This window comes from Eretmochelys imbricata, chromosome 2 (assembly GCF_965152235.1).
Source record: "Eretmochelys imbricata isolate rEreImb1 chromosome 2, rEreImb1.hap1, whole genome shotgun sequence".
In the NCBI taxonomy this organism is placed as follows: Eukaryota; Metazoa; Chordata; order Testudines; family Cheloniidae; genus Eretmochelys; species Eretmochelys imbricata.
This window is the reverse complement of record NC_135573.1, coordinates 99,450,345-99,464,773: the sequence shown is the minus strand read 5'-3', so window position 1 is coordinate 99,464,773 and position 14,429 is coordinate 99,450,345.

Genomic DNA, 14,429 nt, shown 5'->3' with positions numbered 1-14,429 from the left:
TTTTACCTTTTGTCCCTGGACTTTATTGCTGACACCATCAAGCGTCTAAGAAATATAACAGGGAAAGAGCCCACTTGGAAACGTCTTTCCCTCCAAGCCTTACACCCCCTTTCCTGGGGAAGACTTGATAAAAAATCCTCACCAATTTGCATAGGTGAACACAGACCCAAACCCTTGGATCTTAAGAACAATGAAAAAGCAATCAGATTCTTAAAAGAGAATTTTAATTGAAGAAAAAGTAAAAGAATCACCTCTGTAAAATCAAGATTGTAAATACCTTACAGGGTAATCAGATTCAAAACATAGAGAATCCCTCTAGGCTAAACCTTAAGTTACAAAAAGACACAAACAGGAATATACATTCCATTCAGCACAACTTATTTTATCATCCATTTAAACAAAACAGAATCTAACGCATATCTAACTAGATTGCTTACTGACTTTTTACAGGAGTTCTGACCTCCATTCCTGCTCTGGTCCTGGCAAAAGCAACACAGACAGAGAAAACCCTGTTTTCCCCCTTCAGCTTTGAAAGTATCTTGTCTCCTCATTGGTCATTTTGGTCAGGTGCCAGCGAGGTTGTCTTAGCTTCTTCACCCTTTACAGGTGAAAGGGTTTTTCCTCTGGTCAGGAGGGATTTACAGGTGTTGACCCTTCCCTTTATATTTATGACACAGTGATATTAAGAACTCTTGGCTCCAGCTGGGAATCCTAGGGCTGGAAGGCTCTCTGCTGTGGATCCTGAAATGTGGCGCTCTACTTGCCTGTGTTTTGGCAAAAGTTTCATCGATTACAGACTCTTTGCCAAAATATTTGGCTTCATCAAATCAGTGTTTTCTGACCTAGAGTAAGGGCACATCTATAGTACAGTCATGGGCTGCGGGGTGAAAGTGCCCTTCGGGGAGGCTAGCCCTCAGAGCCTCACCCCTCTGCCAGAGGCCCTGCCCCCTCCCCTGTAGCTGCCGGCCCTCCCTGCATGTCCCCAGCCCAAGCACAGCTGGCGGACGGTGCAGTCCCAGCACTGGGTAGGTGCTGTGGCGTGGCCCCAGCCTGGGGGTCTTGTGTATACTGCAGCCCCCAGCCTCTTGGCCACAGAAGGGAACAGCGGGGGCATGGGGGTGGAGTGTGGGCAGGGCCATGGCAGGCTGTTTGGGGAGGCACAGCCTTCCCCTGCTTACAGTACCTGCTCCCCATGAGTGCAGTCATGGAGTGTGATAGCAGGCCAAGTAGCCATACCTGAGCTAGCCTTAATCTAGATAGCTCAGGACCTGGAGCAGTGAAGTTACAGGAGGGAATGCTTTCAGTGCAGGCTCTACCAGCCTGCCTGGAATTCATGGGGCGAGCATGCATGGCTGCAGCGTCACTACTCTGGTAACTGAGCTACCTAAATTAAAGCTAGCTTGGGTTTGGCAACTTGAGCTGCAATTGCACACCGTGATTGCAGTCTAGATGCATTCTAAGTTTCTTTGGACAACTTCCAATCAGCCCTAATAGGAATATCCCACTTTAAAAAAACGAACAAACAAAAAAAAACCCGTTTGCTGGTTTCTAGCTCCTGATGTGCTAAACCCACCCCTGCAATCCCTGAAAACTGAGGAAATATCCAGTTAAAGGAACCTTTTTACATTCTTTGACATTATCCAGTCAGTCATACTGATAGACTGCATGCCTCCCACTGCTAGCTGCTTTCAATTTCTCACTGACAGAAGTGGAATGCACCCAACAAATTCCTAAAACTCCCATTCTACAGCAACACCTGATTCCAACTTCAGCAGCTTCACTCTCTGTGTGTATGTGTGTGTGTGTGTGTGAGAGAGAGAGAGAGATGTACAGGAGTAAAGTTTTGAGGCTAGGTGTGTATATGTGGGAGGGAGGAGGGTGTTCAGTCCATATGGGAGGAGCTGGGGCAGACAGTAGGAGATCAGAGACAGCAGCCCAAAGCAGGGTGGGAGGCAGTGGCTGAGAGCTGACCTGCAGAGTTCTGGCAGGACTGTCCTTGTGCCACCATGGCTACTCCCCTTTTGGTGGTCTCCATGCTTGTGATGAGGGGGGAAGTTCAGCCTCCCTGATAATATGCCCACTCATCATAGCAGTGAAGAATTGAAGATTTTTCATGGGAAGAGAGGTCCTAGTAGTGTAGTGAGAAGGTCCACAGGAGAGCAATCTCACAGTTATAGCTGTCTTCATCTGTGTCTCTTGGTATGGTTTTAGGAGGCAGTGAGATGAGGAGAATGTCAGGTGGTAGCTACAGAGCAGAGTTACAAACTCCAGTGCTGGGGCATCTTATGCCTCTGGTGACCATCTTGTGGTGGTGGTGGTTTAGCTAGGCATAAGATAGAGCAGCTTCAGGACTGCTCTAAACTTTGCTTGGGGACCAATCTGTCCCCAGCAGTTTTGTTGGAGGAGTGGAAAGATGACCTAGTACTGTCTCTGCTCCTTCCCACCCCTCTGCAGCCTGGAGTGAAGGACTGGAACAGTAAAGACTGGGCCAAAAAGCTATAAAGCAGAGTATGAATGGACAGTGTAAACTGTTGATATATTTAATCACTGAGTCCCTTGTTTCTGCAAACAGGACTCGAAAGATAAAAGGATACTCAAGTCAGGGCTGAGGGTATCACAGTGGCAGCAGAAATAGATCCTCCTCCTCATCGCCACGCAGTGAAAATTGAGATGCAGGTAGTGAAATCCTTCTCCCTTCTTTCACTGGTAAGGAGGAGTAAGTGATTTCTAACATTTCTGCTCCAATTAATGTTCTGCAGGGTGAGGAAAGGCCATAGGACATGCCATTATTTTTTCTGCCTGTAATGGTCAACCTTTAACGTATTTTTGCAGAACAAAAGTTAATTACTTTACCTAAATCTAACAAATGTGCAAGGACTGACTGTAGGCTATTGAATTTGAATAATAAAAACCACGTCTTATCTCACTTTTCATTGGACAATCTCAAAGCACTTTACAATTTAGAAAAGTCAGGGTCATTTTACACATGAGGAAACTGAGGCATGGGGAGGTGATGTCTTGCTCAAGGTGACCCAAGGCTGCTAGCAGAGTGGGAATAGAACTTAGGTCTCCTGATTCTCTCCACAAGGTCATACTGCTTCCAAAGAGCCTTTTGGAGTGAACAGTGCACCAAGGCATCGTATTCACAAGAAGTGACAGTTACATTTCTGAGCCCTACCTATCTATCCCCTTGTGGACTTTCCGGGTGGAAGGTGGAGAGAGCCTGCCTTAAGAAAAACAAAGGAGTCGGGGGAGGGAGAAAAACCTAAGAATGTCTTAGAACATTAGACTTCTAACTCTTCAACAGGCAACCCCACTCACCTATGATATTTTAAGCTAATGAAAGGTATTCTTTCAACTCTTTGTGAATATTGTCAGAGTGATGGATCTACTGTCATAGCTACAATGGGATGCAGGAGGTTCTGTGTGGATGGGGATAGATCTTATAGTAACTTATTCGCTACAGAGGTGTATAGAAAGAATATTTAGTAATTTATCCCTAGAAAAAGAAAAGGACCAAGGGTAAGGTGTGTTTTTTTTTTTTAAAGGAATTTACTGGATTGGACCAGTAGTTAATTTAGTCCACTATCCTGTTTTCAACAGTGGCCAAAACTTCGGGGGAAAGTGCAAGAATCCCCAAATGGACAATTATATGAAATAACCCACGGAAGCTACTTTCTAAGTCCGGGTATATTGGGTGTACATCAGTTAATTCTCATTCTAGACATATCACTTGTCCTAGTGGTGGTGTCCATTTGAAGTATGCAGAATATCTTCAAAACCTGTACTGTCTCAGAACATTCATTTCTGGTTTAAAGTGTGCCCCTTGCAGTTACAGATTATAAAAAGACAAGTTGTTATAAATCAGAGACTGTCAGGCTGAAGGCTCTCACAGTAAATTGCAGATGGTAGTATTTGCAAACAAAGTTTCCTTCAGCATAGAAATGCAGGCATCTCTGGTGTGTGTCAGAAAAGATAAGGTACATAGCAATTTGTACAACTGTAAGTGGCAGGGAAGATTCAGCCAAGGATGATGGGAAGACCTTTAGTCCAATAAAATGTAGGAGAGGGCATAAACTTGGTTTAAATGACCTCAGAAGGATTAAAAGGCAGGACAACTTTGTTGGGTGAGGTTCATAGTTGTTTTTTGTTTTGTTTTTAGCATTAGGCTCCTGTTGTTACTTTTGAGATGAATACACATATGTGTTGCTTCTGTTGCCTTTCAGCTCAAGCTGATAACTTTTGCAAGGCAATAGCCTGGGTAAAACAAGAGTGTTTCAAAATGATAATGAAGGGAGTGCTGTTTGGTTAGTGAAGGTTCATCAATGATTTATAATACCTCCAGGATACCACAGTAATTATTCAGTTTCCATTTACTGATAGCACCAGCATAACTGATGATGGCTATTGGCTCAGTAATATTTGGATGACGTTACATTAATTAGAAAGTTTCACATTGTTTGTTTTATTATCACTGTTTGTTTGCTTTAGGATGCTGAATCATAAGTTCCAAATAAATAAAATAAGTAAATAGCAATAATAAAACTCTGCTTGGCTATCCTAGTTACCATGCCGACTATCTATTTGTTTTCAGAAGCCATTCTTGAGTCTGTTTGGAACTTGGGTTACCATGATAGCTCCAGGCAGTTTCTTTCTTTGTTCTGTGCTTTGTGCAATCCACAGGATTATGAACTCAGCAGAACTGTGGAAATTGTAAGGTTTTTTTCAGATGGAGGCTTTTTTTTTTGTTGAGGGGAGGAGAAGGTGTTAACTGTTTTAACTGTTGAACTATTTGGCTTGGCCATTTTTTAAAATTATTATTTTAAGCACTTCTAACAATCTAAATACTCATAACTGTGGGAAATTGGGGTGGGAGGTCAACAACAGGGGAGAAGGACAATTATTTAACGACAGACATTGTGATTCAAAATTTAAAGCTTTATAATTATCAAAACACAAATTGTGAATGTCACACGTCAAAATATACAAAGTAAATATCTTTAAACGAAACTAAGTTCTCAAGCAGCATTTTTTTACTTTGCTTCTCTGTAAATTTAAATGATTATTGGTGGAAGTATTTTGTCAGTTTGTGTGTACAGTGAAATTGACTCTTACTATCATTTACAGATAGAATTCTAATCCTTCCAATCCTAAAGGTATAAAGATATAAAGATATAAAGTTATAAAGATCTGTCCCTGCAGTTAATCTACTGGAAACAATTGTATGCATCTGCCAGTAGATGGTGCAGTTTGTAAAAATATTCACTCACTAGGAAGGCTAGAGAATGAACAATTTAATTTGGGACAGGGTAGTTTCTGTAGCTTAAGAATTGATCTCTTCCTTCGGAGGCAAATGTTGAGGGTTGGCTGAATTTGAGCAAAATATTAACATGGCAGTCCCATATTGCGGAGCCGCCATATATTCTTGTCAATCTAGCAACACAGTAGTGTCTCTATTTTAAGAGCATGGGGAAAATGTAAGCCCTGACAGAATACCAAACCTTCTGTGTATCTCAAAGAAAACAACACAACTCCAAAATAATATTTCAACCCACAAGCTTCAAGAAATGCTTAGATTTTCTGCTATTTTAAAATACTGTACACCCTGTGTGGTGAATCTGAGCCCTCGGATGAGTGCTGTACCTTCTAAATCATCTGCCCTTCCTACTTGAGGGAGTTCTTCAGAGCCCTTTTGAGGGCATGTGTGGCCTGACCTGGAACTGAGACCGCAATCTCATTGTAACTCAGAAGGTTTTTGTGCACGGATCTGTTTCTGCAGTGTTCCCCAAAGTGTAAGGAATTCCCTGAAGCACTGACCAGACCTCTTAGATTTTTTCTACAGTCTCAGCTCAATTTTTTTTAAATGAAAGCTGTTATGGTTGCAAAGAGAACCTTCACAACATGAAGCAAATGTAAGTTATGCCCAGACTAGTGCCTGAGTTTGCAGAGAGCCTGAAACCATAGTTTTGAGGTATGAACTGCCCCATTTATTTCAATGGGTACTAACTCAAATGCCAAAAATTTCTTCTCAAATAATATTAACTAAGTCACTGCATGTAAGAAAGAGAGGAGAGTATTGTTTTATTAAGATCTACACCAACATTTTCTAAAGTGCAGGGCAAATCCCCCTGGTTTGTCTCTGTCTTGTGGTTGGAGGCTGAAAATGATGAGGTAACTGTTAACCATTTTTATATTGTATGTAATGCTAACGGAATGTACCAGAGATGAAGAAGGGGTGTGGCTGTGTGTGTCTCTCTCTGTATACAAGTTGTGAACCCTAGAGGTAACTTGGGAGAGGAATGGGGAAGAGAAAAGAGGACAACATAATGGTGGAACTGGTATAGTTTTGTGAGTTAGGATTAAAGTTATTCTGCCATTCTGACTTGAATCAAAATATCTTGGCTTACATTTTCAAAAGCTACTAGGAAGATTGGGTGGCTCTGTTTCTGGATGTCCAACTTTTGATATCACTTTTCAGAAGTACTGAGCACCCCCTCTTTGAAATCCTGCTCCTTTAAGCTCTGCTAAACTGGGGACATGTGATACTCTTGAGAAAGCTTGAGAAAAGCTGATATTTATTATGTGACTGGCAAATAAAAGTAGCTGACAGAAGTGATACACTTTTCATGACCTTCCATCCTAATTTTTCAGGAGGTTGGGCTAACTTAGGTTCATCCAGGCTTCTGGAAACTCTGCATTTCTGATAGATCTACCCAGCCTGTATGATTTCTTTATATCAGCAATACAAGATTTTCCTTTACTCACCACCTTCATGAGGCAGCATTTTACATCTGTATCTCCAACAAACAAGCTGATTTATTTAAAATAAAAACAGATCAATGTCTGCCAACATTTACAGTTGTGCAACCTGACCACAGAACTCCTAGAGTTCCAGCCCAGTCCTCCTAATGTCAATTTTGCCAATTTTTACCCTTACCAGCTGCCAGCCACTCACAACACAAACAAACTAGTCCATCCCAAATCATTGTGGGAGGGGTCAGCTGCTGCCATGCTACTGAGCATGATTTTAACAAGCCAACATCAGTGAGCTTGTCAACTAGAGGGAGGTCTGTTTGTTAAAATCTGAATCTCTGGGTGGTGATATTCCTTACAGAGAAAAGTGAAAAATCAAGAACGAATGAATTCTCATGAAGTGCTAGCGACTCCTACCTTATTAATGGGCTCATAGACTGTATTGTAGGACTTGATTTCACTTCAGTTACTGTCCATTACTTAGTCCTCTGGGTGGCTGGAGTTGGGGGTCATTTTCTAGTGTTATGTTTCTTAGCAGTGAGATGTACTTGATGCTCTTGGAAAATTGAAATTATTTTATGATCAAATTTAAAAGAAATCTGTTGCTCCTCTTACCACTTCAATTACAGCCTCATACAGCCACATTGTGAATTGTGGGAGCCTTCTGAACTCTCCAAGAAGTAGATTCACTGAGCTCACAGCTTTTCTAATTAGGCAATTAGTCATGGATGACAGGAAGTGCTAAGAAACAAGGGGTTAAAAAAGGAAACCAAAACCATTCACCAGTTGCTAAATTCATGGCTTCCTGTAATAATCGTTCAGACTCACTCCTGTATGATCTATTTTTTTTATTTCCACTACCACTGCTAAAAATCTGCCCCATTGATTAATCTAGTCAGTCTAACAAATCTGTCCCATGTAAATAGTTTTCACCCTCAGACACTATGCCTATGCAAGGGCCCTGTCAACTAGTACCTACTTGTGGTGCTCTTCTGTGAACAGCCTTTCATAGACTGCTATTCCATTTAGCTTGCCTAGCTCAACTCTCATGCTCATTTAAAAAAGGAAAAGTCCCAATACTACCGAGTACTAGCATAGGCAATACGACTGACTCTGTGTGTCTGTGTGAGAGAGAAAATCATGTCCTTGTACAAAAAAAAAAAAAAGGCTGCCGATAAATTGGTGTTCAACATCTACAAACTGTGGCTTGCCTCTGACTGTGCATTCTTCTACTTAAGGAACACATTTATCAATCATCTATTACATTTTACCATGGATCTGGAAATGCTCTGAAGATGTATTGCCTTGGAACTCATCACTGTCTTTTTTTTTTTTTTTTTTTTAAAGAGAGAGAGAAAACAGTGTTTGCTTTTCTATAGTGCATTCTATCACTTTTTCACAGCCTGCTGTATTAAAATGATTAATTGCTCAGGCTCCATTCATAAAGCCTCCTCTATCTGAGAGTCTAAAGGCATTGGGGTTGGGGGGCGGGGGGGGGGGGGGGGGGCGAGGAAAACATGTGCTGGGCCTGACTTATAAAATCATTTTGTATGGTTTAGAGCTATGAAGGCTTTAAACATGTTCTGCAAGAGAGGAGCTGTAGAGGAAAGAGGAAGATTTCATATACTACTGGGCTTGCCAAAGCAAAGCATTGCAAAGCACAAGACTAATTTTAAAAGAACTTACAACAGCTCTTTTTGGCCAGTGTTAGGAATTTTATAGTGACTAATGTGTATTGGAACAAATACTTGGATCAAAGAGAAATTAAATATACAGACCAGACTAGAAATTATTTGACACTTAGGAGTTATTAGATTGTGCTGTCTGGCAATGGGATGTGCATATAGTATATAATGTTAGTGGGCTTGAGGCTGATCTGATTTATACCAGTGTAAGTGAGGAGCAGTTCCAAATGAATTCAGTGGAGATATATTGTGAAACCTTAGTGCCAAATCATCTACTCTAGCATGAGAAGCTGTGGGGAGAGAAATCTCTCGGGGGTGGGGAATCCTCAGGGAGACGACTTCAATTTGCTGCACATGTTTTCCTTGTTCCCCCCCATCCCCTGTCCCGTTGGGGGTGTGGTCTGCCACCTCTGGCAAAAAGGGTGTGGTGACTGCCCACAAATCTAACCAATCCCCTGGGATTCAAGAGTTACCAGGGTCATCTCTCAGAGAGCATGTACCTTGTGCACCAAGTCAGCATCGAACATTGGGGCATATGCACTAATGAAGGATATCAAGGAACAATTCTATACAGATCTTGAGAGAGACTTGACCAACATTCCCAAGGTGGACAAGATCAGTCTCCTTGGAGTTTTAGCACTAGAGTTGGGCGTGAGTCAGATCTCTGGAATAGCAGAAAGAAGGAGTAGGAAAGGCCAACTCCAAAGGCATCCTCCCCCTGAGAAAACACATAGAACATGTCCTGGTCATCACAAACTCCCTCTTTAGGCAAAGTGAGAAGTATAAAACCACCTGCAGTCACCCTCACTCCAGGCATCGGCACCTTCTTGACTTATTGTCGGAGCTCGAGATTGGAAAGATGTCTGCATCATGAGGGCCATGCATGGAACCGATGACTGTTGGACAGACCATCACCTTGTTAGATCAATCATGAATTTCCAGATCGCCTCAAGGCATCATAAGCAGGCAAAATCAGTATGAAAGAAATTCAACATCAAGTCCCTTGAAGATATAATGACTCAGGAGAAACTTCAGCAGACTCTTCAAGAGAGGTTTGCCGCTATGCCTACAGCCAATGATGATGAAAATTTCTGGACGGGATTAAATGGTGCCATTCGCTCAGCATGCATTGAGTCCATTGGCTATGTCACCCGCCATCACCAAGATTGGTGTGATGAGAATGATGCTGAGATTCAGGGTCTGCTTGACCAGAAAAGAAAAGCTTATCGCATATAGCAAAATGACACATTACGCCAGCAGAAGAAAGAGTTATACAAACTACTCAAGGCTGAAGCCCAAAGGAAAATCCGTGACATCAAAAATAAGTGGTGGCTAGAAAAGGCCAAGAAGATTGAGCTTTATGCTGATAAACATGACACAAGGAGATTTTTTTTAGACAATAAGGGCTATTTATGGTCCATGGTACCACACCACTCCGAGCCCAAGATGGTTCAACGTATTTTAAAGAACAGCCAAGCCATCAAAGCCAGATGGAAGGAGCATTTTTGAGTTACTCCTGAACCGTGAGTCAACTGTCTCTCTGATGCCACCATTGAATCCATACCTCTATGACATGAAAGGGAAACCCTTGGTGACTCCCCACCCCCAGCCCTCAAAGAAGTAACACCAGCAAACCGAGAACAACAAGGCAGCAGGTCCAGATGGCATGCCAGCTGAAGTCTACAAGTTTGGAGGTGAAGGACAGGTAAAAAAGCTCCACAAATTCTTTCTTCATATCTGGTATAATGAGAAGTTTTGAGAAATGCCAGGATTGTTGCAGTCTTTAAGAAAGGAGATAAATTGGCGTGTAGAAATTATCGAGGCATTGCCTTGCTATCTACAGTAAGGGAAATTCTTGCCCATTGCCTCTTAAACTGAGTGCTTCCCCTTGCTGAGGAAATATTGCTGGAATCTCAGTGAGGTTTTAGACCATCCCATGGGACAAATGACATGATCTTCGTTGCCCGCCAAATCTGGAGCAAAATCAGGACCTGTATGTGACCTTCATCGATTTGACAAAGGCCTTTGACTCCATCAATCGCGAAGCCCTGTGGAAGGTGCTGGCCAGATTTGGCTGCCCTCCACAATTTATTAAAGTCCTAAGGCTTCTTCATGATCAGTGCCATGAACATGCCACTGTTCTCTGTAATGGCCTGGAGATGGACCCTTTCATCATCAAAACTTGTCTTAAGCAAGGATGTGTTATTGCCCCAACCATGTTCTCCATCTATTTAGCAGTCATTTTGGTTCTCGGTAAAGACCAGTTCTCCAGTGGAGTTGACATTCAATCCAGAATGGATGGGCAGCTTTTTAATCTTCGACCTTTCCGCTTGAAGGCTTAAAGCCCTCAGGGTGTCCATTACTGATAATCAGTATGCTGATGACTGCCATCCTTGTGCACACTGAGAATGACCTTCAGTCAACACTGGATTTTATTGCACAAGCTTACCAAAGCTTAGGACTCTAGTCTTAATATTGAGTGAAAGTGCCACATCAGCCTGCTTCTGGCCTTACCACACATCACCATCGAGGGACAGACTTTGGAGACAGTTGAGCACTTCTGCTACCTCGATAGCCAACTTTCTCAAAATTCCAAAATCAACAGTGGGATCCAGTGTGCAAGTGCTTCTTTTGGGAAATTGCTCTGACGCGTTTTCACGGACTGTGACCTATGGCAGGTTACCAAGATTCAGGTCTATAAGACCATTATTATTCCTACACTCCTTTTATGGATGTGAAACCCGGGTGACCTATCGACAGCGCCTCAAGAGTCTGGAGAGGTACCACAAAGATGCCTCCAGAAGATCCTTCGCATCAAGTGGGAAGATCACTGCACTAATGCCAGCATCCTCACTGAAGCCAATGTCACCAGCACTGAAGCAATGATCCTCATGCACCAACTCGGCTGGACTGAACATTATGTGTGGATGCCACCAATCTTCCACTGAAATGTTGTGGGTATTATTTGACTGCAGCCTGAAAAGGACATAAACCTAGAAGGAAAGGAAATAAGATCCAAAACTTGGAAAGAGTTCCTTGTATACACTACTGCCACTAAACTCTGTGTTCTATTGTATGCTACATTTTGTTCCCATCTGAAATTGTAAAGCAGGAGCTTTCTGAATTGGCTAAGTGGACATGGCATGCCTTTATTTGCAACACATGCCCATCAGAAGCGTAATTATATAAACTTTAAATTAAAAAAAAAACAAAATAACAGAACAGGTCTCCTCAGCTTCTTTATCCTTGTTGACTAGTCACACCAGAAAGATCATAGAAATGTATGGCTGGACGGAACTTCAAGAGGGCAGCTAGACCAGTGGCTCTCAACCTTTGCAATCTACTATACACCTTTCAGAAGTCCGATTTGTCTTGTGTACCCCAAATTTCACCTCACTTTAAAAACCATTTGCTTACAAAATCATACATAAAAATACAAAAGTGTCACAGCACACTATTACTGAAAAATGGCTTACTTTCTCATGTACACTATATAATTAGAAATCAATTGGAACATAAATATTGTACTTGCATACATTTCAGCGGGATACTTGAGTCTGTTTTTTACTTGTGAGCCTTGTCTGAAGCCTGAAGCCCAGACGGTGGCGCTGCAACATGTATCTTAGCTCCATGGGGCTCCCTGTGGCATGGGGCCCCAGGCAATTGCCTACTTGCCACCCCCTGATGCTGGCCCCACGCTTGTGATCCCCCTCAACCCGTCCCTGTTAGGATATAGATATTCAGGCCTGTCTGTAAAGGCCTATACTCTAAGAATTTAGGTGTATTCTTATCACTTAGCTAGTTATAGAGGAAAGAGAGAATCAAAATCACTGTCTGACTGTATTAGGCCTTTTCTCACTGTGACAGTCTGAGGCCCTGTTCTTAGGCTAAGGCCTTTGGCTAAGCAGCAGAGGCCGCCATAAGCTGGGAAGCGAATGGTCACATCCTCACATTCCAAACTAGTCACATTGAAAGAAGGTGCTATTGGGCTGTGAGGAATACAGTCCTGTCCTGGTAATGCCTATCACCTCCAGAGAAAGGGAAGTGCCTAGAAGATGTAAAAGGAAACTTAGTTTGATAGCATCCTGTCTGGCAAGAACTTACTTATCAATAGACACAGCTGGGAAACACTTATGTCTTTATAAATGTAGTTGTGAAATCCTCACTTCTGTATTGTTTTGTCATTATAGTTCCCACTTCGCTATTGTTTATTTGCATGGTCTCTGTCTGGTTCTGTGATTTTCTGTCTGCTGTATAATTAATTTTGCTGGGTGTAAACTAATTAAGGTGGTGGGATATAATTGGTTAACTAATCATGTTACAATATGTTAGGATTGGTTAGTTAAATTTCAGTAAAATGATTGGTTAAGGTATAGCTAAGCAGAACTCAAGTTTTACTATATAGTCTGCAGTCAATCAGAAAGTGGGTGGGGGAAATAGGAACAGGGAATGGGGTTGGGGAATTGGAATCATGTTTTGCTAAGGGGGGGAAATAGGAACAGGGACACAGGTAAGGCTCTGTGGTGTCAGAGCTGGGAAGGTGGACACTAAGGAAGGAAACTGCAATCATGCTTGCTGGAAGTTCACCCCAATAAACATCCAATTGTTTGCACCTTTGGACTTCAGGTATTTTGCTCTCTGTTCATGCGAGAAGGACCAGGGAAGTAAGTGGGTGAAGGAATAAGCCCCTAATAGTCCCATGACCCACCCCCCCCCGGGGGCTGCAACCCCTAGGTTGAGAAACACTAATCTAAATGAGTTGAGTCCCCCCGGAAGACATCTGAGTACCCCCAGGGATGTGTATGCCTGGTTGAGAACCACTGAGCTAGACTGTCTTTGCTGCTCTGAGGCAGGATTAATTATACCTAGGTCAATAGAACGTTGTAGATATGACAAGATATGGGACATAACAGGCTCTGGTATGGAAGTAGCTGGAAAGCTAACATTATGAGAAATATTCCTTCCTGATAGAATCTTGCTGTCAGCAGAATTCTTGTCTTTACTTCATTTCTTTCCTGTAGCAAGGCAGTTGTGAGCCTAGATGACTGGCCTTGTTGCCATGCTCATATAGTTATTACTTTACCAATGTCCTTTGATGCCAAAGATTGTACATGACTTTCAAAATGATCAAAATATACAAATGCCTCTTGTGACACACACAGACTTTTTGTGACAGGATTGTCATGCTTGCTTTTTCCTTTGCAGATCTATGCAATAGCCCTGATTGCTGCTTACTGACTATTTTTTACTAGGAGCAGTAATATATGAACGAAAAAGGTCAGGGAGGAAGAATTGAAGACAAGTGTAAATGAGTTATCTAGGGCATATAGGAATAATCATAGAAGCAAAAAATGTAAGATTGAGCATGGTAGTTGAAAACAGGAACAATAATACATTCGGTTTTTTTAATCTATTAAAGGGAAGCAGGGGACAGTGATACTTTAGGATCACTGAGAAGTGAAGTAAGGGAGTCCTTGATGGAGGATACAGTAATGGCTTAGGAGCTGAACATTGATTTCAAAGGTGCACACATTAGGAAAGATGAACATGCGCAAATAAACGTGCTGTTAGTGTACAATGGAACTAGGAGACAAAGGTGGTATAATTACTATTGGCATTATGCTTGCAAAATGTAAACCTGAATATATCTCTGGCCTTGGCTAGTTCACACCCTGGAATATTAAATTTAGAGAAGGATCTTACACACACATTCAGTCTGTCCCTAGTATAAGTGATGAATGAAAAGTGGCTCATATTAAGCCCTATTTTTGAAAAGAGAAAAGATATGAATCAGGAAATAATAAGCCATTTACCAAACTCAGCCACAAGTAAAATTCTGGAAACCCTTCCAAAATGGCCTAACAAGCTTGGGGGCCTATCTACTTGAAAGATTGTCTTTCTCTATATGCCATAATATGCAGCTGAAGTCCATGGAGGTGCTCAGGAATGAGCTTTCAGGATATGTGAGGGGGCATCTGATTTCAGATTTGG